Below are 25476 nucleotides of genomic sequence, written 5' to 3' on the forward strand. Positions count from 1 at the left end.
CAAATGGATGTGAAGTCTATATTTTTGAATGGAATTCTCGAAGAGGAAGTCTATATTTAGCAATTTGAAGGATTTGTGGATCATGAACAGAGGAACATGGATATATAAACTACACAAGGTTATATACGGATTCAAGCAGGTACCCCAAGCATGGTATGAAAGGTTACATTCGTATTTGATGAAAATTGGTTTTGTAAGATCTAGTGAAAACAGTAATCCATATTTGAAGAGTGAATTTGATGATAAGATCTTGATTGCTGACATATTTGTTGAGGATGTCATATTTGGAGGTCATGAACTGATGTGTAGAACATTTGTTGATGAAATGGTGAAAGATTTTGAGATGTCTATGTTTGGAGCAATCAAATTATTTATCAGATTGCAAGTTCAACAAGTGAAAGATGGTATATACATAACTCAGTCCAAGTATATCAAGGAGATATTGAAGACATTTAGCATAGAAGATTCAAGACCAGTTAGTGTTGATCTCTAAAACCTTGTTGCCTATTAGTGCCTAACACTTAGTCTTTTCCTAGGCAGCGTTGGTTGGTCATCGCTGCAACTGAGCCATTCAATGAAGGTCGAGCTGCATGAACTTGTTTATATTTTCCCTACATGTCAAACAAATCAAAGGTTACTGAGCACCCCAACGTAGACCGAGTCACAATATATGTCAAGTGAAACATATAGAGGCCAAGCTATATAAAGTTAATTTATGTTGAGTGAGTCAATACATTTCAAGCCTATAGAAGCTGAGGGACAACATGAATATTAGTTATGACCAAACGTTAGGATATTCAATTGTCGAGTAAACCAATTTTGGCATATGTGTTTGTAATGGCACAAACACTAATGTAAATCATTTTGGTCGACTTCTATATGATATTTTTGGATTATAGAGACAACTAAGGAGCTAATTACGTATTTTGTCAGAGGACATCAATCCCAAGGAAGCAGAGTAACCAATTAGAAAATCAGAGGGACTAAGCGGCAAAAGGGTAAATTTTGGATCATTGATTATGATCTAGAACCTTCGATGATTGCCTATTTAAGAAGGAACCAAGCCCTAAATAATTATGAGCTTTAAGGAATATCGTGAATCCATGAAAAGGTCAAGGAAATAGAAAGGAAGGCTAAGTTTGATAAAGAGATGAAATAGAGAAACCTAGCAATGAAAGGCAAAACGGACTAAATCAGATAAGGAGATCAATTTAGAAAAGGGAAGAAGAGATCCATAATCTATCATTAAGTGCTAATCGAAGGATCAGGTACTTAGACATTATAACAGTGTATCAAGGAAAAACTCTTAATAGAGTGGTTTTAACAGACCTAGTTAAATATCCTAACAGAGTGCTTACTTCATTGTGAGTTCAAATTCTTTAGCAAGGTAGACTTAATCATCTTGTAAATCTCTTAACAACATAGACCCCTTATAGGGTAGATCATCATAAGTGATCAAAATTGTAACCCTAACTAGCAAACTTTATTGTTGAAGTAGTTAAGATTTATGGGTGTCATCCCCACCCCAGTTTTACCTTCACCTTGAAGGGTTTGTGGGTAACCAAAATCTTTATGTTATGTGTTTACATTTTCATGTTGATGGATGTCATGAATAGCTAGATTTATTTCAGTTTTACAGTTCATGATATATGGTATAAGATATGAGATGGATTAGGAGTGAATGTAATTAATGTGGTATTTTGTTTTAAGGAGTTAAAAAAATTATAGATCTTGATTCACCTCACCACCCCACCACCCCACCTCAGTATCTTGCTTCTCAATAAGACTTCCTACAATTGGTATCAAAGCTTTGTTCTCTTAAAAGAAGTCTAACAACTTGAGAGTCCAAATCTTAGAGATGGAGGCTTACAAATTGGGAAAGATCATTGAGAATCGGATGATTGACATCCAGATCATATTGTAGCAACTTGAAGCAGCGTGAGAGGATTTAAGGAAATCCTTAAGAAAAGAAAAGATATGACCATTCAACAGAATGATACACTTTATAAAGAAGTGGATACCAAATAATTTCTTGGAATTCCAATGAAAGTGATGCAGCAATAATAGACCTATTGGAGAAGAACAACATTCTAAGTGAAGAAGTTAGAGGTTTGAAGAAAGAACATGAAATCCAATTAGTATGACTGTATGAAGTGAATGGAAAGAAAAAGAAAGTTGAAGAAGACAAAGTTGTGATTGAAGAAGACAAGAATCAGATGGCTATTAGACTTGAAGAAAGGTCATCTAATGTGCAGAAGCTTACGAATAATCAATTAGACATGATGAATCAATTGTTACTTGCAAATTAGGAGCTAAACAGAAAGAACGTGGAGATTAAAAATATGAGATCACAAAGTGACCAATTGAGGAATGAGTTAAGATCAAAGAAATAACTTCTGAAAGAATGAATAAACTTAGTGTAAGTTATAAGATACTTTGAAGAACTGTTGAGTTTACTAAGGTCATCCAATGATACTTCTAGTCAAGGACATATCAAGCACTCTTCATCTACTAAAGAAGGTGAATCATCCAAGAGTGGAGAGAAGAAATTCAAAACCTTAAGGCAAACCTATATGTCATCATTGTAGAAAAGTAGGACACACAGCAAACATTTACATAAGCAAGAATGGTAACCAAAACCCTAAACCTAAGTTTACTAGTAATTTCTTTAGTTGCAAGAAACAAGGACACGAAGCACATGAATGTAGGTCAAAGGCAAGTGATACACCTATTGCACCTAGATTTGAACGACATTACTACATTTTTTAGAAATATGGACATATAACTCAAGAAGGCAGATCAAAAGAAAAATCCAACTAGACATCTAAGAAGCAAGCACATGCACCTAAGCAAGGTAACTCTTACAATTGCGATTATAACACATGGTATAGTTGTCATTATTGTGGAGAGTATGGTCACATTCTAGAAAATTATATTAGAACACATTTTAGAGGCAATTACAAGAAATGGTTAAATGGAAGCTTGGTTTGCTTTAGTTGTCACAAGGGTTGGACATGCCAGTAAGAACTGCAAAACCCAAGCACCAACACCAAGCAATTAACACATCAAAGGCAAAGACAAAGTTGACTTAGAAAAAGAAAAGAAGGAGATGAGTCAAACCTGTAAAAAGAAAGTAGAAGTTGAAGGTAATGGATCAAGTGAAGCTAAGATCACCCAATCCAATGGATTAGGTGATCACACCACTTCTAAGTAAGAAAAGAAGGTATGTTTGGAATTGTACATTTGAATGATATATTACACACCAATTCCTAACAAGAAATGTGATTGAAAGTCCATATATGCATCAATAAAGATGCACTAGTATAAATCTGATAAAAGAATTCAATGATCAATGTCGAGCGTCAATGTTATTGCCTATGGCGATTGAGTAATGTCATATGAGTTGAGCATTCATACAAAACCAAGGTAATATGATGACCAATTATTTGAAGGAAAGAAGTGCGATCACAGTGATGCATAAAGGCCAAAACATCTGTAATGCCCCCACTTTAGTACATTGCATTTATCGCAGACCTAATTTGACAGATTGAAGGTATATATCAAATTTTTGTAGTTCATTTTTATTTACCAAGAACTTTCAGTGCACATAGGAGATTAAAGGTGATTTTAGTGAAAGATCGAGAAAATCACAACATGCCATCGAAAAATTTGAAGAACTAAGTAAGGTTGGTTTGAAATGTTAAGTTGTTTTTGAAATTGTTGAAGTTTGAAAACCCTAGTTTCAAAATGGCATCATTTGCATCTAGGAAGAAGGAAAGTAACACATGGATTGTGAGGAACTACTAGTGTCCTCCGCCCAAATTTAAGACCTACCCTAACATTGCGATGACTACAAACACATTTGGTGCCCTATCATCGATTCTACCTAGAGTCTTGATGGTTCACAATGTTCAATCTTGTTACATGTGCAAGGTTGCAAAGATTGGAGATTATGAAATATGAGTTGCTTACGACAAGCTATGTGATAATGGAATCTTGAAAAATGAAAACAAAATTATTGTTGAGAAAGGGCTTACTCTTTCCCTAGCATTTCCTAGAGTATTCAAAGTAGGATGCATAAAGATCGTACTAAGTTGAGTACATGATATGAAATTGTGGTTGGAAGGTGGACTAGTCAAGATAAACAAAGAAATCATTCACCGAGTTACTGGTTATCCCACCCTAGATAAAGAAAAGACTATGAGATGTGCAGTGAAAAATGTCATCGAGGATTAGATGAAGGACAAATGGAATGGTCGAGGAATACCTATTGATGGAATTGAGGATCTTGTTATTGAGTTTTCAATGCGTGTAAGTGTGCACAAGCTATATAAGTCAAGCCAACTGAATAGTGCTTCGTGCATTGTAGTCGACCTAGGTAACAAAATAGTAAAGAAAGATCACAATTATGACCTGGTCGAGCTACAACTACAACTATCAAAAAATCTTGGAGCAATTCGGAAGGCCAAGAACACTTTGTGTAAGGTCATATCTTTGCTAGTCTGTATATTTTTCTACATGCAAAATTCATTTCCTCCAGTAGGCACAGTTGTATGGGATGGGACAAGAACAGTCACTGAGCAAATCAATGTTTTCATTGAACATTTGGTTGAAAATGTTGAAACCATAATGGATAATTATTTTGATGAATTTAAGAGAAAAATGAAGAATAGAATGAGGATCCCACAGTGTATGGTAGATCATTACTATGAAGAAGTTTGTTTAATGGTAAATAAAGATTTCACATGTGCACGGGAAGTGTTACCAAGGGTTGCATGGTTAAGACCAATGCAATATGAAGTAGATGTGGATGAAATCACTGTAGCAGTTATTGCATTTTTATCTGAAGAAAGAAACAAGGATGTTGATCCCTTCGGCAACTATGAGTCAACCAAGCTTAGGATGGTGATGCAAACAAAAGTGCCCAAGATGGATAGGAAAAGGAAAAAGATGATCACAAATCTTGAAAGAAAACTTGGAAAAGAACCTCTTTAGATAATAGAGGGAAAAGGTGAAGACAAAAACTTTGATGATGAAGAAGAAGAAGATGAGGAAACAAAGGTAAAGAGCAAGTTGTTGTTGAGCCCAACGTAACCAAACAGAAAAAATTTGTAATTTTTGATCCTAAGGTGAAGGAGGATTCAAAGAAAAATGTAAAGAAGACAATTATGCCTCCTAAACCTGAGCCTAAGAGGAGGATATTAATAAGATCCAAGGTAGCTTAGTCCCCGGTTGCTAAAATAAAGAAAATCTCAGTTAAGAGGAAATAAACAAAACAGATCGAGTAGAGTCCACAAAAGAGGACAAGAAGGAAATTGATTGTCACACTTGATGAGGAGGAGGATGAAGGAGAGAAAATAGAGTCTGATGATATGAGAAAGCTTCATATTGTACCCAGACAACCTCCTATGACAATTGATCAAGTATCTGAAAATAGTAGGAACTCAGCTGGCATAGCAGGCTTTGAGCAAATTAAATATGATTCTTTGCATAAGTAAGATCAGGAGAAAGTTGAAAAGGCCATGATAGATATGATGGAAAAATTCAAATGTATCCCTATAGAATCAGGAAATGGTATTCCTAAGGATTTTTATAATAAATTAGATGCAAAATGGAAGTCAGCATTATCCATTAAAAGGCAAATAAGGGAGACTGCATTGTTGCAAACAATGCTTAGCTTAGGGAAGACACATGTCTATTGCCATAAGAGATTTTTCCAAGAAATTCATGCCAAAAGTAAAGGCATATAGAATTTTAAAGAATAAAGTAAATTAGGTTAAAAAAAAAAGCATTTGGATTGCTACTTCCATCGGCAGAAGAAGAAAAAGAGGAAGAGGGAAGAGATGTTATATAGTTAGATAATAAAGAAGATGATGATGAGCTCGAGAGGTTAGAAAAACATGTGAGGAAGTTAGTAGGGGGAGGTGAACAGAAAGATGCTATCACTATAAAGGATTTTCTTGATTCATCACCACATAATCAAAATTTCTTAACTAAGGAAGATTTGAAAAATGTAGAAACAAACACCTCTCTTCCATGCACCAATCCAGTTTTATTAAAAATTCAAGATTATCCGCAGATGGACAATGCATCAAATGATGGTATATAAGTTACATTAGCAACATTTATTCCGGACTTGAGTGTCAAGCATCAAGGCAAGGCCATCATTCTACTACCAAAGTCTACACATGTAATTGATGGACAAGGAGAAGAGAAAGGAGATGCAGAGCAATCTGCTCAGGATGCCTCAAAGGGAGATAAGGAGGCAGAACCATCTAAGTTGGTAAAGACCGAGAAGCCAAAGGAGCAAGAGATTGTCTAAGATCTTATTCAACTATCGAGTGTTCTTCACACTGATGCATTAACTATTGGACCTGTTCAATAGGTTACATCAATTCAATAGGAGCACACTAAAAAATAGGCACCTAGACCGAGCACAAAGGGGAAACAATTGTGAATATCACTACCAAGTGACAACACCCCATGATCACAAATAATGAATACAAATTTTGAATCTCCAGAGATTACAATGAGTCTAAATGAGGTCATTACATTGCCCAAGTATGACCTTGACAATATGACATTGGAACAAATCCAGAATCTACAAGCTTTGTTGAGTCGTAAGACAAAGCAAGAGCAACTAAAGAGGGAGTTCAAGAAGAAGCAGGTACTCCATGACATTAATGATATTTTTGTAGATGCTTTTTATATCCATGATGTAAATGAGCAAAAACTAATTTTGGTACAGTTAGTCCATATCGTTGAGAAAGTGAATAATGAGGATATAGAGACCAATAAGAAAATGATGAAATGGTTTGAGAAAAAGTTTGAGCACAGATTTTTGGAGCAAGTCTCAAAAGAAATGGAAATAAGATAGGTTGAGATTTCTAACCTTGCAACTAGTTTGGAAGGAATTTTGCAGATTATTCATTCATTATATATAAAACTTTTTGATGTTGATTTCTTTACCAAGGAGAACCAACACTCCATTGATCAATTACAAGAAGAATTGAAGACTTGTGCTAATTCATTGAGCAAGAATGCAAGTTCAATCTCTCATTCATATAATAAATTAACATTTGGTCAAGGGAGATTAGCCGAGTTGATGGCTAAAGACAAAAACATTAGAAATAAATTGATTTCAATTCAACCATGTTGCTACCTCATCTGGAGGTGATTTAGAAGGAACTATCAGTTGAAACAAACTTAATTAAGAGAGATAAGTATGTTGCTACCACTTGACTAGCAACAGGAGAACAATAAGTATGAACATGCATGAGCTATTAAACGATTTCCCTTTTTAAAATAATATATTATTGTTATATCATTTCTGATTTACTTTTCCATTTTGTTGTAGATTCCTTTATCACCTCTTCACTACTTCCTTGGCCATTCAGTCAGGTGAGTCCCAGGTGTTTAAATCTCAGAATAAACCAACTCAATCTTTTGATCCTCAGCTAGTGTATGATTAATTACATATTTAGTATATCTCAGCTTTTATGGCTTGAGGAAACAATTCTAAGACTTGCAGAAGTACAATTTGGTTCAGACTTACAGCAATAAAAGAAAGATGTTTGGACTCAACTTGACAATTTCTCTTTACTCAATATGGGAAGATGAATCTCTTTGATATTATAATGCAGACTTCTCATGGACATTCTTCCTTCTATTATAATTTATAATGTAGAAATTTAAAAAAAAAGATGTATCACTCAAAAAAGAAGTGACTACTTAACCTGGTCTAACATAATATAGAAACATGAGCCTTGGCTTGATGTTTAATAGTCGGCTTCCTCACAAAAGCAATCTGAATGCAATATCAGAATGTGTCTAATTTCTACCTTCATATAGGGTGTAGAAACAAGGAGTAAAACTGTGGAAAAAAAATGTAGGAGTAAAACTGTGGAAAGAAAATGCAGGAGTAAAATCGTGTGCAGGAAAAATACATATCTAGCTTCTCTTGGCTTCCAAATATATGTAAAGGCATCTGATTTCTCAAAGGCTTCCAAGAATCTGTAACTCTTAAAGAAAATGTTTTGCCTTCTTGGATGCTGATATAATATGCCAAGTGTGCATTTCAGTTTCAAGAAAAGAATTGAATAAATAAGGTAAAGAATTTGAAGGTTATAAATCAAGGATAATTTGTAATATATTTATCTACTTGTACATAGATGTATTTATAAGATGGCATCATATTATATGTTTTATCCAAAGTCGTATCTTATATTATGTATATAAAAATACATGCTTTATTTGGAAGATTATTTTATCTTCTTGTACATGCATTCAAATGTACGTATTAGATAGAATCTTGTATAAAAATGATATTATGGTGTCACCTTTATATCTATATCTATGTGCACGTACATAAATATGTGTTACAATGAAATGATGGATAGGTCAACCATAATCAGTTAAAGGTATGTATTTTAATAAAGTTAAAATCATTAATGTTTTTAATGTTTATCTAATACCTCATGTGTGTCCAAATGATTGTACCCTGCTATACAAGTCGCTAGGTCCTTACCAAGATAGTTCGAGGTCATACCTATCAACTAGATAAGTGGACTAAGATAGTACCCCATTTTGTTGATCCCGTTTGGCAATGCTTATCCCTTTCATCTTCTCCTACAATCACCTTTGCAACATTTTCCACATTAATAACAAGTTCCATGATAAATCCATAATAACATTTAATGTAGATATTAGCAAGGAATTTAATTATTAACCATAATTCTGAAACCAACCAACTGCTAACTACTATCATCACCATATGACAAATAATGGATAATGAACATCATCATTAAATGGTTAAACAAATAATGAATACAACAGATATATTTAACTACCCTTTTCAAATGATTATGAAAGAAAATCCATCCAATTCAATCGCTATAATAAATTAAAATTAGGTCAAAATTTGGGATGTAAGACAGTGCACCTTTGACACCTACTTGAGATCCTAAAATTAACATATTCAATCAGATAATAGCCACCAGTAAAATCATGGAGAAGACCAAAAGCATAAATAGGGCACAATAAATTCTTAATAAAGTGACAAAAAAAATTTAGGATATCATTTAGTTAAAGGTCATAGAATCAAATCCTGTGAAGAAAGCTAAAGAAGTGATTAAAGTCTTTGATAGCCAATTCAGTACGCTTGAGGAAATTGCATCTACCAAGGCGCAAGGAAATTAAGGGCTTTAGGGCCATTAGGGGTATTTATAAATGGTCAGTTTGCTTTGTTTAGGTGTTAGGAGGATGGATAACACCACCACAAATCTAGTTGCAAGATATGGTGAAAATGTCATAACATGCTAGGGGTTTAGGTTACATTATGTCATTCATAGGGTTGGGCTTGATGTGAGAAGTTGTATCACCTAGAGGGAGATTGAATTGATCAATGAGTTGGTCATAGGGCGAAGGGCCAAAAGAAAGGTCGGGTATTTGAAGCTTTGGGGAAGGGCAAGTATTTTGGACCATCGGATGGTGTGCCAAGAAGTAGCCTAAAGTGTTGAAACCCTAAGAGAAACTTGAGAAATCTAAGAATCTTTATGTCATATTGGTATCAAGTCCAATTTATAGAATTGGTGTGTGTTAGAGGAATGAGATCAAGAAAATGCTAATACAATGCCTCCTAAAATAATAAAACATCAAGACTTGGAAGAGATGGATCGAAGGATAGTTGAGAAGGAGAAAGCCAAATTGAAGGATATATTGAAAATTTTAAACAGAAAAGAAAGGCAAGGAATGATCTAGACAACACTGATGAGGAGATAGAGGACATAGAGGAAGGAAATCCTCCTAACCTATAAATTTCTATAGATGAGAAACCTTTCATAAATACCATCAAAGAAGCACTCGTAGAGTGCAAAAGATAAAGTGGAAGTTCCCACATTCAGTGGAAAGATGGATGTGTATAAACTTGTTGATAAGATTGAATCCTTGGAGAACTATTTTAGAAATAAGGAGGTAGAAATTTATAATAAGGTCAAGTTTGTAAAATAATAGACTAAAGGGATCCAACTTGGTATGGTGGAATTTCATACAAGGTGAGAGGAAAAGATTGGGGAAGAGTGTGATTAGTAAATGGAGTAGAATGATGAGTCAATTGAAGGGGAATTTGTGCCAGAAGATTATGAACTTTAAAACGTCAAGAAGCTTTGTAGTCTGAAATGGAAGGACCTTTATGATGAATGCTTCTAGTTAGAATCAAGGGATGAGGAGAAACTTAGAAGGAAGGAGAAAAATTAATAGAGGAAAAGGGAGAAGAAACTTCAAAGGAAGATAGAACTTCGTAGGGAGAAACAAATCTAATAGAAATAATGAATCTAGTCACCAAGAAAGAAAATGAAATTTAGGTTCTAGAGGAGGTGAATACAGAGATAGGAGACCCAATGGAAGGGGTAAGAATGGTGGATTGGGGAGAGGTCTTGGTGTCTTCATAGAAAGATTCTATATTGTAACCAGGTAGGAAACACCATGTGTAAGTGTCTAGAGAAGGCCTCAAAAAGTCATGGAGGAGAGAGAAGAAATAAATTGATGATTGAATAAGAATTCCAAGATTTAAATTCCACCATTGGAAAAAAGGACTTGTTTAAGACGGACAAACATTGATGATGCGAAGGGCCTTATTGAAGGTGACACAAAGGCCAGCACCACCACTGAGGAAGATACTTCTCAAGACTAGCTAAAGGCATATTGAAGGGCATGTAAGGCTATAATAGATTATAATAGAGATTATAGATTAACTAAAAATATAGTTTCAGTAGAGATGATAGAAAAATTAAAGTTAATAAGATTGCCACATCTTAAACTCTACAATGTTTCTTGTTTGAATAAGGAATGAAATGTCTTGGTTGATGAGAAAGTGTAAGTTGATTTTGAAATAGTTAATTATAAAGATAGATTGTTTTGTGATGTAATTTCTATGGATGCTTGCCATCTATTGTTGGTGAATCCATGGAATATGATGTGGATACTCATTACAATAGCAAGCAAAATATCTATCTACTTACCAAGAATGATAGGAAGTTTAGGATGGGTCAACTACCAAATGAGGAGATAGAAAAGAAAGTAGGGTCAAGTGTCATGTTGGTGGATGGTAAGTAGTTCTTCAATATGTTAAGGGAAGAAGATAGTCAAGGGTATTCCTTTCTTTAAAACCCAAAAACTAGTTTTATGTAGTGGATTAAAGAAGGATGACATTCCTAAAGATGTAGAAGCATTTTGGTACAAGAGAACCACAATAAATGTTAATGAAATGCAATGGAAATACTAATTTTTAACTCTTGTGAATCCTTAGGATTGTTTAGGAATATTGGCTATTTCATTGGACCCATTTGTGAGACCTAGTTCCAAGATTGGTGTACTATAAGCCCTTGGTCAACTATGGTCAAAGGTGTCAAATAGCCTAGAATCTTAGGATAGATTAGTTTCTCATGTTTCAACATGTTTTTCTCCGTATTGGATCAGTTAGGAACCAATTTGGTTAACTTTGGCAAAAATGCACTAAAATTGCAAAGTTGTTAAAAGTTGTCAAGCAATTTTTTAGCAACTTTTTGCTAAATGTTGTAAATTGAACCCCAACGATTATATATGGTTCAAATAGTTTTTATAACTGTTTGGAAGGCCTATATTAGCCCTTTCAGGTGGTTGGTAGGCAAAGATATGTAATTTTTCCTTCAAATCAATAAAAATATCAAGTTTTCCTGCAAAATTTGCTACTTAAATGTGTTGTATGGACGCCCTCTGACATATAAGTATGGATATCTAATATGGTTGGATAGCTTGGTGAATCATCTTTCTGTTGCACTTGGAATGAGGTTCTAATTCGCTCTACAGCTCAAGATGTTCTCATTTTACTAACTATTGTCCTCATTTTGTGCCATTACCTAGGGTTCCATCTATTTTCTCCCATATCTTGAGATTCCACCATGTGAAATTAACAGACCTAAGTGGAATCCAAGTTAGGACAATTTATTTTATGTTCCTTTTGGTTTCAGGTCAAAAGAAGCAGGCTAGAGAGAGAAACTTGATGCCATAGGCATCCAAGATCCATGTGCATGCTCGAAATCTGTAGCAACATCTCCCATAACTCGTTACAGCGAATGTTTCAAGGCTTAAAAATTGGTGTGTGATCATCTTACATGATCCCCCTCATGTTCCAATTTATGGATTGAAGTTTTTCTCAAGGGATAGTGTAATTCTTTTGTTAATGGAGGCCTAATTGCCTACATTCCTAAGTGAGCCTTAAAAAACTCAATTGCTGCATACTTCTCTTGAGATCCCAAGGTTTTAGTAAGTTGTATAAACCCCAAAAGGGTATCCAAATCAGTGATTATTTTCTTTGGGTTATGAGGAGATGTTTGTGATTTTCCATGTTCAAAGCTACAAGCCTAGTCTTGAACTATGAAGCAACTAGCCAATGAAAGTTGCATATTTTGAATCTAATGTTGGATTCATGTTAGTTTGGACCTAAATAGACCCTTTCCATACTTGGAAGTCACTCCTGGTCCTTATTTGTGTTTGGGGGGTTTTGTGTCAAATAAGCCTTGTGATGCCCTTAAGAGCAACTAGTGATTAGTTGTCTTTGTGATAGGTTTTCCTTGTGATTGGGGATTCCTAGGAATGGCTAGGTTGTGATAACCGTTACCATCTTGTCAAGCACTTGTGATAGGTGTTTTGGGGTTGATTGGCTTAACAAGGACACTCATTGCCCCTTAACCTTCAATGAAGAGGATTCTAGAAACCTTTTCCATTCCCACTACCTGGTCCCACTACATCACATTTTTTGGACAAGTATAAGTGTAGAGTGAAGGAGGAATTTCCTAACACCTTACCACCCATCAAAGACATTAGTCATCAACTAGATTTCATCCCTGGTGCAACCCTACCAAATAAGTTGTCATATAGAACAACACTAGCCGAAAATATAGAGATTGCTAATTATATACAAGAACTCTTAGATAAGGCATTGATTAAGAAGAGATTAATTTCCTTGTGTAGTCCCCAAAATCCTAGCCCCTAAAAAAGGATAGAAGATAGAGATTATATAGTGACTCAACAACCATAAAAAAAATCTCAATTAGGTATAGGTTCCAAATGCCCAAGATTGAGAATCTTTTGGACTATATGGGAGGAGCTTGTTACTTTTCCAAGATTGATTTGAAGTCTAGTTACCATAGAATTAGAATCATGCAGGGGGTAAATGGAAAGATACCTTTAAGATCGATGAGGGTCTTTATAAATGTATAGTCATGTCATTTACCCTTAGTAATACAAAGTACCTTACATTTGATGAGTGGGGTAAAGGACTAAAGAGGAGTACATCAAACACTTAGATCTAGTATTAAAAAGGCTACATGATGAGAGATTGATGATTAATCTAAAAACATTTGAATTCATGAAAGAGGAATTGATGTATATTTTGGCTTTGGCATCTCCATGGAAACCTAAATATAGATCCTTCTAAAGTAGAAGCAATCTTGAAACAGCCTCTGACTTTACATTTAGTTTCATTAGACATTTGATTGTGTTGTCCATCGTTTTCTTACTGACATCAACCATTTCCTTCAATTTATTTTGGATATTGTTTAAGATGTCCTACAATTCGTTAACAAATTACCCATGGTCTTCCTTGAGATCAAAGATACCCTAAGCAAGGGTTTAATTACTTGACATGATACTATCTAATTTTGGTCTAGCAAGGGAGGTTTTCTCCTTTGCATCATTGATTTTTTCCACTAAACATATGATGCAGGTGCATCCTTGGGTAACTGGAAATCTTAGATCACCCAAAAATATTTCCTTCTAGTTCATCTGTTTACTTTTAATTTGGAAATGTCCCCTATTATTTTAGGTTGTGATGATCCAATTGGCTCACTTTCTTAAACGATCCTTATGGAATGGTCTAAGCATCTTGGATATCTTATGTCTAGCCTCACATCTTATACCAACTTATCTTAAGATTGATCCAACCCTATAGTGGCCTCTCTATTCTAATAGTTAGGATGGCAAGTTCAAGCTTGTGATGAAGATTCACAACATGCGATGCCAATGGCATGATGTTCTATGTTGTAATGCATTTCATCAACTCTCTTCTATGTTTGCACAATACAATGAATCTATTTGGGGTTGTTCTTATGCATTTGGTCCTGACCTATCTATTTTTAATACATTTCTTTTGTCTTGGAAATCACTGACCAAATATGTTGACTTGTGGCTGGTAATCTTGTTTATAAGTAGGGTAGTATTCCTTGTTTGATTAGTGCTAGATGGAAAGGGTGCTAAGTGATTAGAAGATAGAAGGATAGGAAGATATTATGTACAAGCAACTAGGATAACTAGTGTCTATTTGATGTTTCATAATTTAGGCTAGAATATCTACTTGCAGTTTTATATTGAGAATTGTGATGTAATATTTCCATTTGCAAGCCAACTTGATTATAATCTAATGAAAATTATTTCTTTGTGTTAATCTTAGATTGGTTTTGACATGTGAGTGACAATATACTTAAGTCATTTACTTAGTTCATGCTGAACAAGTAATAAATGTCGAGCATAAGTTGTCAAATAGTATGTGCTGAGTCACTCAAGTGTTGAGCAAATAGTAAGTTTCAAGTCATTTAGATGCTGAGTCATTCAAAGGTTGAGTTACAGCATTGAAGTTGCAGTTGATGCCAAGCATTTGGGACTTCAAGTGCTGAGTGATACAATTTTGACATAGTTATTTGTAATGGCACAAACTACTATGTAAACTATTTTGGAGCCAACTTAAGGATTTTTTTGCGATCTTAGATGATAAGGACGAATCTTTATTGAGAATCCCTATGCAATACATGTAGCCAATCAAAAAATGGAAGGTTTAAGCAGCAATATGGGTGAATCACAATCATTGATTCATACCCAACCTTAAGTTGCCTAGGTCTTCTTAAGGAGGAAAAACCCTAAACTTTTTATGAATGTAAAAGGAGAAAAGAGAGAAGTTTTCATGCACAAACAGAGCATTCATGGTGACTAAGGAATTGTGAATTGAGATACATTGAATCAGTTAGAGGAGAATGGAGGAAAGGAATTAGAAGATAGCAGAGATACATTTGATCGGTGAGGATCAAGTACACATCAGGAAAGAGATGATCTGTTATCTAGCAATAGAGTGCTAACTGTAGGATCATTGCTGAGACATTTTAACAGGTGAATCAGTTAAATCTCTTAATAGAGTATTCTTGTCATAGTTAAAGTCCTTTTACCAGGCACAATTCTAACAGGGTAAGATCTAACAGTCTTGTAAGTCTTTAACAGGGTAGACTTTTCACAGGGTAGATCATGTTTCATGAACAAACATTGTAGCCTTCATTGGATACACTTTATTACTGCAGTAGTGGAGATTTGTGGGTGTCATCTCCACCCCAGTTTTACCTTCTCCTTGGAGGGTTTCTGGGTAACCAAATATCTTGTGTCATACATGTGTTGAATGTTTATTTACTTTCATACTATGGATGTATATGCTTAATTTGTATTTTGGTTTACATGCATAGATTGGGAGATGGAAGTGTAGTGAATGATTTTAAGGTTGAAGTTTTAAGCATTGATTCACCTTGATGGAGCTCTAAATTTTGGCAAATTTGGGTTCAATTCTACCACAGCACATCTTCTATGATTCCTAGAGTAAAGTGAATGACCATTTGAATGGGTAAAATCATTGATTAATATGAATTGGGGTTGCAAGAAGGCAAAAATGGCTTTTGGACAAGTGGTGATTGACCTGCCTGGTTCAGGGAAGACTGCCTATTGCAACGGCATGTCTCAGTTCCTCTCTCTCATTGGCAGGAAGGTAGCATTTATCAACTTGGATCCAACAAATGATGCCTTGCCCTGTGAATGTGCTGTAAATATCAAGGACCTAATCAAGCTTGAGGAGGTTATGGCTGAGCATGGGCTTGGTCCTAATGGAGGCCTGGTTTACTGCATGGATTACCTGGAGAAGAACATGGACTAGTTGCAGTCAAAACTAGAGCCTTTTTCAAAGGATCACTATTTTCTCTTCGACTTTCCTAGGCAGGTTGAGATGTTCGCTCTTCATTCAAATGCAAAGAATGTCATCCTTGGATTGACAAAAAAAAAATATGGACTTAAGGCCGACAGCTATACACTTAGTTGATGCTCACCTGTGCAATGATCCTGGGAAGTACATTAGTGCACTATTGCTTTCCTTGACAACAATGTTACATTTGGAACTGCCACATATTAACGTATTGTTGAAGATGGATCTTACTGAAAGTTATGGAAAGCTTGCTTTCAATTTAGAGTTCTACATAGATGTGCAAGAGTTATCTTACTTACAATCTCATCTGGATGAGGATCCCCGTTCTTCCAAATACAAAAAACTCACCAAGGCACTATGTGAGGTGGTGGAAGACTTTTCTCTAGTTAGTTTTACACCATTGGACATTCAGGACAAGGAGAGTGTTGGTTATCTTGTTAAATTGATTGATAAAGAAAATGGATATGTGTTTGCTAGCATTGAAAGCAATGTTGTTGAATTCAGCAAAATAGCAGCTTGACCTATGGATTGGGATTATTATAGAAATGTAGCAGTACAAGAGAAGTACATTAAGGATGAGGATGACTGATGTTAAGCTAGGGTGCTCTGAGATGCTTATTTGAGATGTACTAGTATGATTATTTGTGGACAAAATAGGAAGGAGCCATCAAAATATGGAGAGTAGTCACAGGAATAGACTTGAATATCCAATATGAGATCTATCCAGCAAATAGCAGATGAAAATCTCGATAAACAAAAGTGTGTAGGGGCCCATGGACAATGGTTTTTTGGAGCAGATATTCTTGAGAGGAAGCCACAACGTCAAGGATGTGCGATGGGCAATAACAGCAGGAAAGAGGATCCAGCATCACGGTCAAAGTGGTTGTCGCGTGAGTCAATGGAATAATACATCAGATATGAAAGATCGAATGAAGATGTTGAGACGTGAATGTATCAGACGGGTAAGGGCATTAGCGTGCGTTGAAACCACCATACACAAGTCCATTCCAATATAGTATTTAGGGATTCGGATGGAAATCAAGATTGAAGGTTGTCATTAACATTACCAAAGCTTGCGCAAGAAGCCAGTAATATGAAGAATATACATCAGAAAAGGCAGCACCCACAACAATATTCAGAGATGCAAACAAAGATTAGTGCGTCAAGTATTGAGGAGAAACGATGGTCATTAGCGATAGAACAAGCAGCACAGACATCATACGCAGTCGGAGAAATATTGTATTGTTATTGACATAGGATACAAGATAGTGAAGAAGGATCATTCTTATGACCTTGCCGAGCTACAGTTGCAACAATTATCAAAAAACTTGGGAGCCATAAGGAAAACCAAGAGTGCACAAGTTTGGATCAATACTTGTATGTATATTTTTCTATGTGTAGAACACATTTCCTTCCTTCAGTAAAGTTGGATGGAAGACAAACAAATCTATTGCAGTACAAATAGGTGAATTCATTGAGCAAATGGGAGAGAATTTTGAGTCTATTATGACTAGTATTAAAAATGAAGAACAAAATAGTTAAGAAGCTTAAAGAAAAATTTGGTGAAGGAGCAAAGAAAATGAAGAAGAAGGTGTCCCTGCTCAAGCACCACTGGCCCTAACCCAAGGTCAAGGAGAAGATCAAGGTGAAGAGGAAGTCAAGCTTGAAGAAGGTGTCGAGGGAGAAGAAGCAGTGAAGCACCTATAGCCACAGAGAAAAAGAAGAGGAAAGCTATAGCTCCAGAAGCCACCAAACCAAAGAAGGTTGTAAAACCTAAGCCTACAGTTCTATCTACCAGAACCAACACAAGAGCTACTGCTAAGAAAGCTCAAGAAGTGGCAAAGTCAAAAGAAAAGAAGGCCAGGAAAGCTATACAAGATGATGAGTTTGAGAAGAGACAAAGGAGAAAGTACATTGCTCCAGCCAAATCAGATGAGGAGAGGATAGAATTTGATGATAATAGCCAATTCAAAGTGGTGAGTCATAGTCCTTTTGATTTGGATAATCTATGTGAAAAAATAAAGACTAATGCAGATTTAAGTTGATTTTCACATATTGAATTTGATAAGCTTAGAAAGCTAGAAATGGACAAGGTAGAGGAGTCAGTATATGCCATGATGGCAACATTTATGATGACTCCAATTGAGATTGCCAACTCTCTACCAAATAACTTATATGATAGAGTTGAGCAAAGATGGAAATATAGTCTCACAACAGAGAAAAATATAAGAGAAACTACACTTGCAAGAGTGATGCCAGATTTAGATAAATCTAAGATGACAAAGGCCATTAAGAAGTACACAGGAAGATTTGCTCCAAAGTACCGAGCATTCAATATTTTGCAAAATAGAAATGAAGATGTTGTTCAGCAGAGTACCCAAGCATGGAAGGTAATTTATGGGCTGACAACACCCAAGGAAATTGAGAAAACACCTATTAAGATAGGTGATGAAAAAGGTGAACAAGAAGTAACTGAGGTTACTACAGTTGATACTGGGAAAGATGCACATGTGGAAGGCACTAAGAAAAATGCAGATACATAGGAAACAACTGAAAATGAGCAGCAAACAGAACAAAGTATACCAGATATACAGATGTCAAGTGCCAGTCCACAACATGGGACAAAAGCAAACACTGAAATTATACAGATCAAAGATGTTTCTGACAATGTGCCTCAGAACATCAATCCCCTAACAGAGGAAACATGAAGAAGATATTGCTAGACACCACCACCAAGGCACAACTATGTAGTCATCCTATATTGGTGAGTGTAGATGAACTTAAGAAGGCAGAGAAGACATCTGCAGAGGTGGGAGCACAAGACATATCAAAAACCCCTTAATTTACTGTGATACAACCTACATTACCCATTGTAGTGTATCAAAGAAAAGAGACATCCATGACCAACATCAGCAAATTGGTGCACAATGTGTCAGTACAAGTTGCTACAGATGCATAGATTGGAACACAAGTTCAAGGTGCGATTGAATTTATAAGGCAAGATGAGGAGAGGATTGAAGAGTTAGACTTGACTACAAAGCCTGAGGAGCAATTAGTAATATAAACACTAGTTACTTTGCCAGCAACTGCTACTCCTCCAAGTCAAGCTCTTCACAGGCCGAGTGTAGAAGCTACACCACTACAATCATCAAGGCCTAGTCCTATTACATCCAAGGTAGATGAGGTTACATCATTTGGTGATGTCAACTTGGATGAAGTGATTATTTTACCAAAGTTTGACCTTGCAACAATCACTATTGACTAAATGAGCATACTACAGAATGCACTTGCAAAGAAAAAGCATCAAGAACTACATAGAAGGGAGCATAGGAAGAAGTAAGCATTACAAGACATCAAGGATATATTTATTGATGCATTCATCCTGCCAACACCTGAAGAAGACAAGTCTATCATGGAGTAGTTGGTAAACATTGTAGAACAGTTCAATGATGCAGACCTGGATTCCAATGTAAAATTACATGAATGTTCTAAGAGAAAATTTCAAGGAAAAGTCAATGAAAAGATATCGAGTGCTATTGCACTTAGTCACATTGAGTTGGCAACCAAGTTTGAAAGTGTAAAGAATTTCTTAGAGAATATTTCTCACTTTACACCAAGTTGTGTGATACAACTCTGTTCACACAAGAAGTGCAGCACCATATTGAAAATCTAGAGGGAGATATGAAGCTAACAGGTACTACTCTACCAAATTCTCCATCTCAAAGTCAGAAGTACTTTAGGAATTTAATGAATTCCCAAGGTCAGTTGGTAGCTCTGCATGTTGAAGATGCAAATATTCAAGCTACACTGAGCAGCATCCAATCCATGTTGATCCCTCACATGGATATACTTCACAAGGAGCTAGCCTTTGGAGAGACATTACTGCAAAAAGATCCCCATCTTTCTACACTTGAAGGCTTAGTTCATCTTACTGTCGAGTTAGCCATCCAACTCAAATCATTGGAGTTAGCTTGTGATAACTAGGATGCAGCTCTGAAGATAATACTTGAGGTCCATAAAACTTTCTTGGAAAATAAGTGGCAAAAAGGGGGGAAATAAATGAAGGGAGAGAATGAAGAAAGGGAGAGAATGCATGATAAGTAGAGATCAAACAAATAGTCAGCATATGCAGAATCTACTCAAAAGGAGTATTCAGCTTCAAAATCAGAATAGAATAATCAACTCAAAGGCAGTTATTAAATTTTGAAGTATGACTAATGAGTCATAAGTTTTGCAAAATTTTGAACTTTCGAAATTTTGTATGTAAATGGATATTATATGAGTTATGCTTGAAAGGCTAAGGTTATTCAAGCATGACCAAGTATTTTGCCACTCATGTTAAAGGGGGAGATTGTTAATTTCATATTGGCTTTGAAATATGAGTGACAATATACTTAAGTCATTTACTTAGTTCATGCCGAGCAAGTAATACATGTCGAGCATAAGTTGTCAGATAGTATGTGTGGAGTCACTAGTAAGTGTCGAGTCACTCAAGTGTCGAGTAGATAGTAAGTGTCGAGTCATTAAAATGTCCAGTGGTCAATGGATGCCGAGTCATTTAGAGGCCAAGTTACAGCATTGAAGTTGCAGTTGATGTCTAGCATCAGGGCCTCCAAGTGCCGAGTAATACAGTTTTGACATAATTGTTTGTAATGGCACAAACTACTATGTAAACCATTTTAGAGCCAACTTAAGCATTGTTTTGTGATCTTAGATGATAAGAACAAATTTTTATTGAGAATCCCTATGTAGTACATGTAGCCAATTAGAAAAATGGAAGATTTAAGTGGCAATATGGGTGAATCACAATTTTTGATTCATACCTAACCCTAAGTCACCTAGGTCTTCTTAAGGAGGACAGACCCTAAACTTTTTATGAATGTAAAGGGAGAAAAGAGAGAAGTTTGCATGTGCAAACAGAACATTCATGGTGACTTAGGATTTGTGAATTGAGATACATTGCAAAATCAGTTAGAGGAGAATAGAGAAAAGGAATTATAAGACAGCAGAGATACATCTGATTAGTGAGGATCAAGTACACATAAGGAAAGAGGTGATCTGTTATCTAGCAATAGAGTGCTAAGTGTAGGATCATTGTTGAGACATTTTAATAGGTGAATCAATTAAATATCTTAACAGAGTAGTCTTAGCAGGGTGTTGTAAATCCTTTAATAGGGTTCTTACTTCATTATAAATTAAATTCCTTTTACCAGGCACACTTCTAACAGGATGTTGAAATTCTTTAACAGGGTAAGATCTAACAGTCTTGTAAGCCTTTAATAGGGAAAACCTTTCATAGGGTAGATCATGATCAAACATTGTAACTTTCATTGGATACACTTTATTACTGCAGTAGTGGAGATTTTTGGGTGTCATCCCCACCCTAGTTTTACCTTCTCCTTGGAGGGTTTCTAAATAACCAAATATCTTGTGTCATACATGTATTGAATGTTTATTTACATTCATACTATGGATATATATGCTTGATTTGGTATTTCGGTTTACATGCATAGATTGTGAGATGGATGTGTGGTGAATGATTTTAAGGTTGAAGTTTTAAGCGCTAATTCACACCCCCCCCCCTCAAAGTTTACTTTTCCCATTGTATTTTCAACACTTTGATGTTCATTTCTTGTTAGTTTGTTTTGACATTCTTTCTATGGTTTAATCTAATTATAAGGTCAAACATCTCCTTTGGAGATTCTCTTTCCTTGACTGTATCGAGTAGTATCAAAGTGTGGTTTACATCAAAGTTAAAGAACAACTTGGAATCTAGTGTCTGGTACTTGCATTCGCTGCTATTTTGGAGTGGAAGAAGTTGAGGATCTTATCCACATCAACTATAGGATACTGCAAGGTGGAAAGAGAAGTATTGAGTGCTTTGGAGATTGGAAATTGCACTTGTGAACTTGAGTTGGTTGACAAAATATTGGATCTGACTTGTAATTATGGAAGGTTACACAAGGAGGATTGGTTGGTTGATAAGTTGATCTAGTTTTTCAGTTATCAAATAGACCTAGTTGCTTGAGCTAGATTGTTGGTGTTGGTATATTGTCGTATTGGACAAGGGAAACCAATATTTATGATTGGATCATTGAAACAAGGGAGTTGAAGAATGGAAATTTTGTAAATATGCCACCTAGAAGGATGAATCCTAGAATATTATAGAGAAAATGATGGAGGATTTCAAGAATGAGATAAGGATTGAGATCCGTAATGTTTTTGTTGGGGCTAGGAAAAACCCTAATATTGAAGATGAAATTGAAGAAGTTGCTAAAGCTATTGAGACAATGTAAGTTGATATTCCTACTAAGGAAGAAAGATTGTTAAAAGTTGTGGCACAACTAGGAAAGAATTGTAGAAAGATAGAGATGAGAATGGTGAACCTAAGATCACTAGATGGAGAGTTATGGTTTCTATACATCATGCCAAGTGCATACTGGAGGATTGTGAATTGGAACTGTTTAAGAGATTCTAGAACTTAAAGATCACTAGATGGTTTAAGATCACTAGATGGAGAGTTATGGTTTCTATACATCATGCCAAGTGCATACTGGAGGATTGTGAACTGGAACTGTTTAAGAGATTCTAGAACTTAAAGAAAAAGGATTTGATAGTTAAGGAGTACACACAGAAGTTCTAAGAGATAACAATTAGATATGGATATATAGAGTTATCTGAAAAAAAGGTGGCTAGGTATGTTAATGGTTTGAGACTTAACATTCAAGATGAGTTAAGTATGTTGAATATTAGTACAATTTAATATGCTTATCAATATGCCCTAAAGGAAAAAGACAAAGTTACTTCTAAAGTTAGGGATTAAATGGTTTTTGATAAAGGAAAAGTTAAACTTGTGATTTAAGAACCTAATCAATTGATTCAAGGAAAGGGCAAACATAATGGAAAATTAGAAGGTACTTATTTCAAATGTCAAAATGTTGGGCATAGGACTCTCCAATTTTTGGACCTAAGTCATTGGTTGGGAGAAGATTGGATCTGAATTGTAATTATACAAGGTTACACAAGGAGGATTGGTTGATTGATAAGTTGATAGTTTTTTAGTTACCGAATAGACTTAGTTGGTTGAGGTAGATTGTTGGTGTTGGTATATTGTCAGATTGGATTAGGGAAATCAACACTTGTGATTAGATCATTAAAACAAAGGAGTTGAAGAATAGAAATCTTATAAACATACCACCTAGGAGGATGAATCCTAGAATATTATAGAGAAAATGATGGAGGATTTCAAGAATGAGATAAGGATTGAGATCCATAATGCTTTGGTTGGGACTAGGAGAAATCCTAATAGTGAAGATGAAATTGAAGAAGTTGCTAAAGATATTGAGACAATGTAATTTGATATTCCTACCAAGGAAGAAAGATTGTTATGAGTTATGGTACAAATAGGTAAGAATCATAGAATTGATGGTGCATGCTTTTTTGGTTCTTTACATCTAGAAGAATTGATGTATTATATTAATGAACTATAGGATTACTTTGATCTTGAAGATATTCAGATCAACAAAGAGTTAGGTTAGCACAAACTAAGTCGAAGGGTCATGTTGCCTTATGGAAGAAAGAATTGTAGAAAGATAGAGATGATAATGGTGAACCTAAGATCATTAGATGGAGAGTTATGGTTTCTATATATCATGCCAAGTTCATACTAGAGGACTGTAAACTGGAACTGTTTAAGAAATTCTAGAACTTAAAGAAAAAGGATTTGACAGTTAAGGAGTACACACAGGAGTTCTAAGAGATGACAATTAGATTCAAATATAGAGAGTTATCTGAGGAAAAGGTGGCTAGGTATGTTAATGGTTGGAGACTTAACGTTCAAGATGAGTTAAGTATGTTGAATATTAGTACAATTTAATAAGCTTATCAATATGCCATGAAGGAAGAAGACAAGTTACCTCTAAAGGTAGGGATAAATCAGTTGATGATAAAGGCAAAGTTAAACTTGTGAATTAAGAAGAACATGATCAATTGATTCAAGGAAAGGCCAAACATAATGAAAAATTAGAAGGTACTTATTTCAAATATCGAAATGTTGGACACAGGACTCTCCAATGTTCAATTGGTTCTAGAAAGAAAAAACATAACATTGTGGCACACAAGGGGAAAAAATAGAAATGAACTAGTGAAGAGAGAAGTTACACCTAAGATTAGAGAACATTTGATGTTTAGGAGAGTTATATTGAGTAAGAAGGAACCAGAGCCTATGCAAAGAAGGCATTTATTTTGAACCGTTTATAAATGTGGAGGTAAATGTTGTAAATTTATGATGGATGGTGGAATACTGATAACCTTGTATTAGAGGAAATGATGCCAAAGTTAGGACTGAGGAGACTCAAACATCTTGTTCTTATGGAACAAGTTGGTTTCAAGATGATCATACAGAGGAAGTGAAATAATAGTATTGGCTTAATTTCAACCGTGGACCTTGCTAGGATGAGGTATAGTATGATGTGGTTAACATGAGTTCTTTCCATATTTTGTTGGGTAGACCTTGGCAATGTGATGTTGGTCTTTTCATGATTACCGATTTTTTTAATTTTTTGTCTTTAAAGATGGTAGAAGATTTACTTTAGTTCCTTCGAAGGAGGAAGGAATGAAATATAAGAACCTAACCATGTCGAGAACTTACACCTTAGGAGATCAAATTACTTCGTATCATAAGGTGATGGATTTGCAAAAGTGATAGAGACCAACACACCTATTGCACTAAGATGGATCAGAATAGAGGTTATGGAAGTAGTAGCAATAAGATACCTAAGGAGAGTGTATTCTTTGGGATTTGTAGATTTGCAAAGTTGGCATAGTCATGTCCTTTCTGATAAAGAAGATATGTGGGTCAAGAATGAGCATGGGATTTATGTTTCAAATCCTATTAGATGTTCATAAGTTACACTTATGAAAAATCTTCTATTCACCTGAGGTGTTTGATGCAGGAGAATTCTTAGGTCATCGGCAATCTTGCATCGTCCAAAAATATTTCTTTTTGGTTCATCTAGTTACTATTTGTTTTTAGAGTTTTCCTACTTTTTTAGGTTGTGATCGAAGTAGATAACTCATTTTATCATGAAATCCCTATGGTGTGGTCTAGACATCTTGGAGTACCTATGTCTATCTTTGCATGTTGTTCTAATGTTTCCTATACCAACTTTCCTCTTCTAATGGTCACAATGGCAAGTTACAGCTTGTGATAAAGATTCATGACATGGGATGTCAATGGTGCATTGTTCTAGGTTGTAATACATTTCAACAACCCTCTTGTATATTTGTAGGATAAAATGTACTTGTTTGGGGTTGTTCTAATGGATTTTGGTCTTGACCTATCTATTTGTAATACATTTCCTTTGTCTTGGAAATTACTGATCAGATCAGACAACTTGTGTCTAGTAATCTTATATGTATGTCCATGTCAG

The 25476-nt window shown here is 35.3% G+C and overlaps 1 protein-coding gene and 1 pseudogene across 7 annotated transcripts in view; both read left to right on the forward strand.

Annotated features, from left to right (window-relative positions):
* The window catches only part of LOC149533987 (truncated transcription factor CAULIFLOWER D-like), a 148672-nt gene that overhangs the window by 117634 nt on the left and 5562 nt on the right, over window positions 1-25476 (forward strand). The window lies entirely within an intron of this gene.
* On the forward strand, window positions 15679-16713 carry LOC149533988 (GPN-loop GTPase QQT1 pseudogene; annotated as a pseudogene).

This window comes from Cupressus sempervirens, chromosome 10 (genome assembly GCF_028749045.1).
Source record: "Cupressus sempervirens isolate cs-2001-9-10 chromosome 10, ASM2874904v1, whole genome shotgun sequence".
Lineage (NCBI taxonomy): Eukaryota > Viridiplantae > Streptophyta > Pinopsida > Cupressales > Cupressaceae > Cupressus > Cupressus sempervirens.